Below are 11,674 nucleotides of genomic sequence, written 5' to 3' on the forward strand. Positions count from 1 at the left end.
GTGTCCTAAATCGCTAATCCACTGATTTTTATATTATTCTCTAAGTGGGATACAGCCACATAACAGCTAAAAACTTTTCTTATTCTATAAATATTATTACATATGAGATACTTTAAAGAATGTTTAGTTGTTTAGCAATTTCAGTCACCCTTAAATGTCTAGATTAGATTATGACTAGACTACTAGACTAGATTATGCATATTTCACAATTTGAAAAAAATATTATTCTATGGATATTTTTATATGGGTATTCATTACACTTATAGTATCGTTTATACTAGCAGTTTCCGGTCAATTTATTTAGTTTTTTTTTTATCAAAGACCGCCTATATTTGGCCTTGTATTACAATCTATCTCAAGCCCCATTAAAATTTGTTCAACCGTTTATTCATGAAAATGTAACAAATATAGCCTATGTGTTATTCTAATATACCTAAGCTATATTATTGTAAAGTTTCATTAAAATCCATTCAGTAGTTTTTTCCTGTAAGAGTAACAAACTTTCACATTTATAATAGATAGGTATTAGATAAAACACTAGGTACTAGTTTAATAAGATCCGACGGCAACACTAGTAGATATCGAGTCGCCATTGCAAGTCGTAAGTGAACTGCCACATTTATAGCGCCATTAAAATAAGCAACGAACCATGTATCGTGTTCAACGAGTATGAATGTGAACATTTCCTTTAGTTAGCTAAATTGCGTATAATGAGCGAGGGCGGTGAAGGGCGGCGCGGGCACCCATTGCACAGGTGCGCCGCGCGTGCTAATATCACTAACTGCTGCCGACTGTACCGTGCCGCCCGGCGCGTCCTACCCTCCCGCATGATATCCTTTGCACCACCTAATTCACGTAATTAAATATATCATTCTAAATCTAAAGTGGCCTAGCTTAGTTGTTTACTACCCCCACTTTTAGAGATCCTGTGTTTCACTCTGATGTTCTGATATAAAATAAGGCAGAAAATTACAGGATGTGGAGACATAACGTCATAGCAACAGCATAGTGGTACCGTTGGTTGTTCATGTGATCCCTTATCATTCCATTTATATGAAGAAAGGTAGAGGAACTCTAAAGTAGACAGACTTAATAGGAAGTTTACCTACCAGTGATTCACATACTTGACTCGATAAATCTACATGAAAAACCCACTGACATAGAACCGTCGCTAGAAATTCTTATTAATGTTTGTTTATGAATCATCATCGATATGATGGTTTTTACACCAAAAGAGTAAAGGTATCTTGTATTGTAAGTTCTTAAAGGAACTTAGAATTTAACCATTAGTCTTAAAATATATATTTTTAGATATTAATGTAAGTATACATAAAATGTAGATTAGAAATGACTATTTTCCAACAATCAAAATTTAAATGCCAGTAAAGCTGTAAATGTTAATTCTCACAACTTTCTGTATGATATTGGCGTATGACAGGATTTAGCATTGGGTATAGTCGGAGCAACGTAAAATATAAAAAACAACAATTCGTAAAATATTGTAAAGATTTATTTACATTACTATCACAATTATACTCGTCTATATAGTTAAGTAATAAAATCAATTTAAAAATAAACAACGTGTTACCTAAGATAAACAAGAACATAATTACAAGTAATAGACACAAAATTAATAATGATAACGATTTGACACATTAGGTACCTACAGGGTATATCATGATTTCAATATCGTATTAATAATATTTATATATACTGCCATAAAATTAATTCATATTGTTTCTTTTATGAATCACTAAGTAGGTAAGTACCTAAAGCCTTTAAATGATATCTTTAAGTACATACCTAAACCTACTAATAAAATATACCATGAAAGATAAATGTAGTTTATACTCGTAGTTCTAAATACTTAGAATCATAGATTTTTGAGATCGACAACAAACAATATTGAATAATAGTAATCTTTCTTCGAATTAACTTAATTTTTAAGTAAATATATTATGTAGATCATATAGCTTACACAAAAAACTACATTAATTAAGGACTTTTAATATATTAATGTCCTTTTTGGCGATAATGTCATTGGCATTAAAATTAGTTATTCTGGCGATTGATATTTTTTCAAATATGTACCTATTAACGATTGCTGATTTAGAAGTCGAGGAAAATTAAATGTTATTGTTTGTTCTGCCTAGTATCAGTAGGTATACATTATTACACCATTGTTAAACAATTGTATAAATATATTCGATAAATCAAGCCGTCCATTCAATAACATGTAACTTTATTTCCACTAACTGATGATTTTTAGGTGATTTCATACAGTAGCTAATATTAATTCATATCATATATTGAAGTGCAGTTAATAGATAGCTCGCACCAAAATTCCCATAACAATAATTAGATGCATATATGAAAAGAAGTATCTTCTGTGCTATTTTCATTTTAACTGCAATATTTACGTGAATGATTCATATTAAAATATGTGGTGCAGTAAGATGGTGATTAAAGATTATCAATGTTTTTTTGGAATGAAAATGTCTATCTACTCAGTGGATTAACAGTACTATGCCAATTAAACATCATAGATAAGTACTAATTTTAAGTATTATGACCCTTTCTGAAACTTTTTAATTTTGACAATAATAACAATCAGTCCATTATTAGGACTTCATTATTGCATTATAATTTAAGATATAAGCGCGCCTTGTGAATGTGGTTTAATGTGGACGGGGTGGGGCGGATGGGGGTGAGGAGGGTGGGCGGCATGCGGTGGCTGGCGAGCTTGGTGGCAACGTTGTGCGTGAACATGAGAATGAGCGCGCAATTCCTCGCCGTGTTCTCGATAGGCTCGTTGTTTATCTTCGAAATCTCTTAAACGCTGGTTGTAGCGTTCAATTTGATCTCGGAGTGCAGCATCTTCTATGGCGGCACGCTCTTCATCAAGTTCCAGACAACCAGCTCCGTCAAGCCGCTCCAGATCAATCCAACCACGCCATCGTACACACACTCCGTTCATAATGAATCTGGATACTATATGTGCCTGATAACAAAGCAAAAAATATCGTTAGTTGGTGCTGTGTGGTACAGTAGTTCATTTACTAAAATAATTATTGGCAGAAGTTAACCAATTGCATTAAAATTTACATAGGCCAAACGAGTAAGTATAAATCCTTTATAGCGAAAACAATAATGAAAATCCAAGTATTCGTTATTATTTTCTTATCAGTAATGTTTTAAAATGAATTTGCCTATAAGGAATGCTATTTCTAGAATATATTGGTAACTTTTGACAGTTGCTGCGTAAATATTCGGAATGACGAAAGGATGAGTTTTAATAACAAAATTGAAAGACGTAAAAAATTACGTGGTCAATTGCCAACGAGGAATGGATACTATTTAAAACAGGAAGTAAAGTTTTATTCCGTGATACTATCGCGCTTTATTTTGATTTATCCAAGTTACAATTTTTTAAAATAAACAACTATAATTAGAATATTTTCAACTGTTGGGAACTATTGGGCATGTTTATCTATATCTAGAATTTATTAAACATAATGTCGATACTATTAAGTAATAGAAATATAATTTACGTCCCTATACCGGTAATCTTCGGACTACATTATTTATGGCAGACACAAAAAGGTAGAGACCGAAATTAAAAAAAAAATGAATGCGCCGTTGGTGGCAGAAATAGCAAAAGTCCACCAGTAAGCAAGCAATTATTCATCGGTCATATGGTGAGCAGAAGTGGTCCTTCCAAAGATAAAGTTTTTATGGCACGTGAGTTTCTTTTAGTTGCCCCTTATTGAGGGTCGCCTACCTATGTTGTAGACAAAAACAAAGACGCCAGCTATTTTTTTTCTGTCACATGCAATGTTTCATTATCTTAGAATTTTAATTCTTTTAATATTTAATACGTTCATCTGAATGTTTCACGCAATATTTTCGACAGATTCAGCTTAGACGAGACTTGATTGATATATGTAAACTTATCTCATCATTTTAAATGCGTAGGTAGTTCTCGCTTCATGTCACTATTATAAAATATAGTATTAAAGAATAGATAAGTATTGCTTTCTTTTTATTTCATACTCTTTCTGTTTATTTAAAAGAATATTTAATATGTTGTTTTTTTTTTCAATATTTATAATAATAGATACCTAAGTCTCTTTGTTGCGCACTACAAAATATTTAATCGGTTAATCTGTACTGAAACCGGCTAATTAATTAGTCAATTCCGCAGAATTAACTAATTAATTTCTTTGAGAGAACTTATTCTCTAGTGGTAAATTATTTACAAACGCAACAAAGAGACTTAGGTATCTATTATTATAATTTAAAAAAAACGACATATTAAGTATTCTTTTAAATTAATCTAACCTAAAATGTATATTTTAACTACATTTCAATTCAATAGGTAGTAGTTAAAATATACATTTTAGATTACTTTTGGTATTGACTGCAATTACCTTTCTCTTTCTCTATAGCTCATTCTACCACCAGCGGCCTATTTCAGTGTGAAAAACAGACAGAATCGAACGACATAAGGCAAGCGAAGTCATTCGGGATCGCGTGCTCACCTTGTTCCGGCATCCGCACCGTACAATGGTTTAATTGGGGTGTATTGTAGCCACGAACCTTGCAATTTTACTAATAACCTCCTCTGTCGTTTTTGTACTTATTTTTTTTTAACAATTTATAATACGCTTGCCGTATGCTTTTGTAACACGTTATGCGTCGGCGTCAACTCTTTATTTGTAAAAAAATTAAGTCCAGTAAGTTAAATTAGAATTACCAGCGTCAGTTACCTAATACCATAATTGTCCCTAGTTTCTAACTGGTGGGTAGTTAATAATGGAAAACCATTCCATGAGCTATAAACTAAACATAGCGATCTGGTATAAAAGTTTGATTAGTTTTATTATTGTTAATTGGTATCCGAAATTTCTATATTATATTATGTAGTTACTCCTCTGCATATTGTATACAAAATCTAATTAATGTCTAGTCAAGAGGGTAGATTGAATAAGATATTAAGAAGAGGGATCGAATGGAAAGCGTCGACGGCGGCCATTTTGTCGGGCGGGTGTTACGCCGCGACGCCTACCAATCGCAACGCTGTTTTCCCTTATTGATTTTGGGGGAAATGTTTTTCCGACTTCTCCCTACGCGATACGTACCAAGTGAATTTTAAACTTATAGTTCTGAGTTCACATTTAGATCTTTTAAAAACATTTGTCATCATGATCTTGTATGGAGTTGTAATATCGAAGCAATCCAAAAAATTATTAACGTTTTAACAAGTGTGAAAACTTCAACATTTCCTTTCACTGCTCCGTGTCCACTAACAATGCTGTGTTTCTTCTTATAAGAGAAGACTACTGTTATTACGCTATCTGGATTACTTTCGGTTTAATTTTAGTTTCTTTCAATTACTTATACCCATCTGTTCCGTGATTTTATCAGTGTTTATTGATTGGTAGGAATCTAATGATTTTCTATATAATGATATTAATCTACTTCCAAATACACATATACGAGTTCAATATATCTCTCTATAGAAAAATTGATATTTTCTATGGAGAAAAGAACCCTAGCTTCATTACACTTCAGTGCGTAGTTAAATGAACCGAATGTAAATAAATATAAGTATTCATATGAATGCACAACGGGCGGCCTGTGATGCGTTATAGAGGGTTCAATTCAATAAAACGAGCACGAATGTAATACGTAAATATTATACAATTACATAGTTACGTATAGCCATATACCTCAGAAGGCCAATTAGACATATTAGAATATGTAGTAATGATTATATTGCTAGTTCTTAATATTTATTCAGAATTAGGCAGTTGCCTTGTACTTATCTAGATAAGTATCAACAAATATTATTCTATAAGCACTGTTTATAAAATACACATTGGTCATTGTAGCACATAACTTTATTAAAAAAATATTCCTACATGAACATAAAAAATTGGGTATTTGTTCAGAATTCGCAAAAATATTCTTGATGAATTTTTATTCAATTTATTTTTCATTCAATGAAAATTTATATATTTATACCTACCTACTAAATTTCATCTGGAACGATTAACAGTTAGATTATTTATTATCGAATTCACTGAGACAGCGCCGCAGAAAACAGCTAGATAAATCCATTCCTCCAAATTAATGCCTCGACATGTTTCAAAACGCGTCCCAAATTACATGAATCAAATAATGAACCCGAAGAAAAGATGTCATTCACTCAGCCGCATACTGGAGTCGGACGAACTTAGAGCGTGACCGAGACGTTATATGCGGTGTTACGGCTTTATACTTTTTCATTAGCGGCTTCAATGTTATTTATGTCTTAATTTCGGTTATGAAAATGTGGGCCGGAAGCAGTATTAGCCGTTGATGACGAGCCTTCGTCTGGTGACGAATGATGTCATTAGCAGGGTCTACTTACATTGTTGTTTATGAATCACACTCCTTTATTTTATCTATAAAGGTCTACATACGTACTATAATTTATATTGACCGATCGCTTTTGGCGTGTTTGTATTTTTATAAAACTTTACTAGGTACTTAGATAGATTCTGTCTTTCCCCATAAAAGTAAAATTTGATTAAAATCTGATATAAGTATGTGCAAAGGTTTAGATTTTAATAATTTTTTTCTTTACGTACACGTTTTCTACACGTCCCAGTCGATGTTTTTTTGTTAATGCAATGAAAATTTATATCATATAGAAAATTCGGAAGAAAGTTTGGGTTCGGTTTCATTACTTATTTTGAGATTGTATGATATTATTATTTTGTATGACTTACAAATACAATTTCAATATTTTATAAGACATATAATATAGTACAGTAAGGTCCCAGAGGTTGTTATACTTACTTGAAAGTTTAAACATAAATTATATTGTAAGGATTTGTATGGTATTCTTTACATAATTGCATTTGCACTATTACATACTTACACTTTACATAATTGCATATACAATATTTAAATTTACATTTATTGACATTGCTACTGTATTCAAAGTCAATCGACATATTGATGATATGGACGAAGTAAACGGTTCTCTCTCTTATGTTTTAAAATGGTTTACGGCAAATAATATGCTACTAAATGCAAATAAAACTAAATGTATCAAATTTACTTACTCTCCCCAATGTAAGGCCGGTAGATTCAAAAATCGTATTGGACAATAAATCTATTAATTTTGTTGACGATACTGTATTTCTAGGTATCACATTAGATTCCAAGTTGCAATGGGGTGCTCATATTACTAAATTGGCGAGTCGACTTAGTTCTGCCGCTTATGCGGTAAGAAGAATTAGACAATTAACAGACGTGGCAACGGCTAAACTTGTCTATTTTAGCTATTTCCATAGCATTATGTCGTATGGTATTTTGTTATGGGGCAAAGCAGCTGATATAAATACAATATTTACTTTACAAAAGAGGGCCATTCGCTCCATTTATGGTATGGGTTCCAGGGAGTCATTGCGAGAGTGTTTTAAGGAATCAAATATCCTCACCGTTGCTTCTCAATACATTTATGAAAATATCATCTATGCCAGAAGGAATATAGACAGTTTCAAAAGAGTTAGTGATTGCACTAATAAAAGCTTACGTAACAATAACAAACTGATTTTACCTAAATGTCGTTTGGCTAAAATTAGTAATTCGTTTTATGGCAATTGCGTAAGGTTTTACAATAAAATATCAGAGTCTGTTATAAATCTGTCAGAAAAAAGATTTAAATGTCAAATAAAACAGTTCCTTTGCAAAAAAGCTTACTATAAAATTGAAGAATTCGTTAACGATAATAATGTTTTTATAGAAAAACTTTAAATCTATAGCACTGACAAAATTATCTGATTACATTAATAATGAGTGCGTAGTGACTTCTATGTTGATTATCGCATGCCTCTTACTTGTTATGCTGTAATAATTTATATAAAAAAAAACATCTATTAAAAAGAGCAACACACAAGTTTCTAGCTCATTCTTCCTGTGATGAATCTGCATTCCGAATGAGTGGTAGGATCAAAATATGACTATTCAAAAGTGCTTGTTTTTTGCAAAAATTGAGTTTATTTGAATAAAGATTATTTCTATTTCTATTTCTACATAATTATGTTATATTTGTATGATTAATTAATTATATTATATTTGTATGAACAAATATCACTTGCCTACTTTAGGTTGGGCCATAATAGAAAATAGTTTTAACTCTTTAGTTTCATAATTATTAGGTACTTGTTTTAATTGTCGTTATACTTTAAATGATTGATATCATATATAATTATAATGACAAACGATGACAAGTAAAACAGTAATCTATATATATAAATAAAATTGGACTGTCTATTTGTAATATTGAAATAACCGTTTTTTACTACACGCATATGAATATAAATACGGTACATACACCAAAATAACATTTTTTACAATTTTTGTTTGTCTGTCTGTTTGTTCCGGCTAATCTCTGAAATATTTGGACCGATTTGACGGGATTTTTATTAGCAGGTAGCTGACGTAATAATGAGTAACTTAGGCTACCTTTATTTTAGAATAATTCTCTAATTAACTTTTTGTTAAATTCGAAGACAAAGTCGCGGGTACAGCTAGTCTTGTATATAAGAACAACATTGAGGACATCGTTTTACTATGTGATACTATTCGAGTAATAAGAGGATTTTGCCTCTTATCTTGTAATTTTATTGTTTTGTCTCACCATCTACCCGAAAAATATCTTACAAAGAAAGCTTGACAACTAAAATAGATAAGACCAAGGTGCCCATGTAGATACTTTATTTCAAAGTCTACCTCCAATAAGGTAAGTTGTGCAAAGTCGTTTACGACATGAACCAAGCAGCTTGCTTCATAATTACAGAGCACGGAGGCATCTTACTCCTCCAAAATAATCATGCATTGGTATTTAGGTACCTCTGGCGCCACACGATAACGTGATGGCCGTGAGTCTGTAAATTATGTATATGTTTGCTATTCCACTTACATAATTAAAAATATTTTATCTTACCTTTCCGTTTTCCTTTTGAAAATCACAACCCCGGTTATTGTAGGGCGAGTGGTCGAACACGAGCTGTAGGTTGGTTCCGGTGGCAGTGAACGCAATCTCTGTGTGGCCCTCCCTACAGCCGCTGGTGAACCGCATCTGCCGTTCTTCTGGTGGACGGTCACGATAACCGGTGTACCTCACCTAAAACAATAATATTATTATTTACATGGAATACTCGTATTACGCCGGAACTATGAAGCCCCAACTTTAAATTCTGCCGCCGTTAATAATTTCAATCGATTCCAAAACTTGTGTACTTTATTGCTTGAAATTTAAAAACCGCTTTGATGATATTTTTAAAATTTATAAAATATATGTAGTATAAGCTCTATTTTGTATTTATGTTACATTATATATCCTATACTCTGTATTGAATCATAGTGCTGTCATGATGTCCGATCGTAGATACATTAAAAGGCACGTCGTAATATATATTCATCTTTATTCAAATATCAGGGAAAACGATATCAATGCATTCCAGATATTCTTTTTATATACTTGTAATGTAAACATGTCAAATTTACGATGTGCTTATTCAGTGCGATCTGGCATAATCTAGTCAGCCCCTAGCGCCATGCGTTCGGGAAAAGTATGCAATATTATCTAATCTGTGTATTTAGAAAACTAGCTTACCCGGCAAAAGCTGTTTTGCCAAATAAACTTAACTAATTAGGAGTTGATGGTAGAAGAGTGAAAATTTTAAGTTATAAGTAATAAGAAAATAGCTTGAGAATGACCACTATTATCACTTAGATGCATAGGGACTGGTACACCAGGTTACTAAATTTGCTGTCAAGGTAGGTACCTAGATAAGAATAATTAGGGAGGAGACGTTTCGAAGAAGTGGTATACTGAAATACATTAATAATCCATATAAAGTATCTATCATCATACGTCCATCTACGCTGTACCAATTACTACTCGCTAACAAGTTCCTTTCTAAATTTTCATGCCCCTATACAATCTTAGGTGGTCTAAACCGGTATAGACCCTGCGTTGTATAGTAACTGCCCACGATGGTATTTTTTGCTATGTATTATTATTATGTTACCACTATAAATTGATTAACTATACATATCGAAACTTATTAATGTATTCCGTATCTATCTATATTTTATTATTATTAAGTTATAAGTATTTAGTTAGGCACATAAATTACTCATTTTTAACGTAGAACATTAATTACCCTTGGCCCTGATTTTTTAGATAACTAAGAAACATAAATGGAGCTTCAACAATTTAAAAATATCTGCGCTAATGTGGCTAAGTATCTGCTTACGCGAATAACTGGAATCTTACTAATGATATTTATTATTAAGTCGGTAGGTATTCGTTATTTAAGTAATTGACTATTTTTAAATGAAATTGTACCTACATATCTACTTTTTAATTGCGTACTTCTTACTAAATTCTTTTTCTTTTATTTACTTTTGGGACAGTAACATGTATACAATATTACTAGAAGACATTCACAGAAATATAAAGCTGTTTTCCGAATCCTCCTTCGAGTTTATAAAGTCCAAACTGAGTCTAATATAATTTAGCTGTACTTATATTATCTTTGTCTTTGATCAACATGAAATTAAATATTAATTACTGTAAAAATATTGTCAAAATGGTGCAGTAGGTGACTAGTGTACGTAGGTGTAATAAAATTTCAATTATTGGAATAACATGTAAAACTAACAATGACATAATAATGTATCATATTTTCCTGTTATTGTCCTTACATTATTTTTCATAAAGTTTATGTTATATTTAAAAATATGAATTATTTTAACCATATCAATAATAATATCCTGTCGGTAGTTACTAAAAAATATCCTAGATATTTGCTTACCTCACTTTCTCTGCTCAATCTTTTAAATAGGTCATCAGATTCAAATTTCGCTTTCTGGTCTGGAACAACTCTTGGCATTTTGAATATGAACCTTGGTTCGGCTGTTCGTATAAACCAATGGAATCAAACGGTAGCATGCCAGCAAGGGGCAGGGTCCTCATAGCGTGCATAAAAATGTTGGTCACACCAGGACACAAGCAAACGTCACTTATAGTACGCACACCACGTTGACTCAGCGCGATACGATGATTCAGACTTATAGCTTCGAAAAATCCTAATGAGTTGACACAACTACCTGTCGCTGTGACACCCGATCACTGAATGACTGAATGATCGTTCGCCCTGCGATCCGAGGAGAGTTTCCATCAGGGCGGAGTCTCCAAATGGAGGGATTTACAGAACCAATAGCAGGGGCCATCGCGCCGCCCGACGCCTTTATACGCTTTCGGGAGCTTTCAAGCGAAAAAGAGGGTTTTTCTCCCCTTGACGTTTTCAAAATAAATACTGTAAACGACAAAAGCACATGAATTTATAATAATGATAGGCATTATCCGCTTTCAACGTTTCGAGTGTTTTATGTATTTGTATCAGATCTTTTTGTTCCATTGTAACGACATCAAAATGTACGTTATGTACGGGCATATTTATGACAAAGGGGTTTAAATATCGTGATTCGTATACAACGAATGAAACATGATACTTTTGTCAGACACGTAAGCTGCATTTATTGGCCATCTGATAAATTATATTCCATTTATACAGGGTCTAACATACGTACTTTTAAATTCAGTTAT

General features: G+C 32.4%; 1 pseudogene; it reads right to left on the reverse strand.

Annotated features, from left to right (window-relative positions):
* Positions 1–2,463: 2,463 nt before the first annotated feature.
* LOC131844826 (protein big brother-like) lies at positions 2,464–11,050 on the reverse strand (annotated as a pseudogene).
* Positions 11,051–11,674: the final 624 nt, after the last annotated feature.

The sequence above is a fragment of the Achroia grisella genome, unplaced genomic scaffold (genome assembly GCF_030625045.1).
Source record: "Achroia grisella isolate CSIRO2021 unplaced genomic scaffold, CSIRO_AGI_Agris_v1 utg4131, whole genome shotgun sequence".
Classification (NCBI taxonomy): Eukaryota; Metazoa; Arthropoda; class Insecta; order Lepidoptera; family Pyralidae; genus Achroia; species Achroia grisella.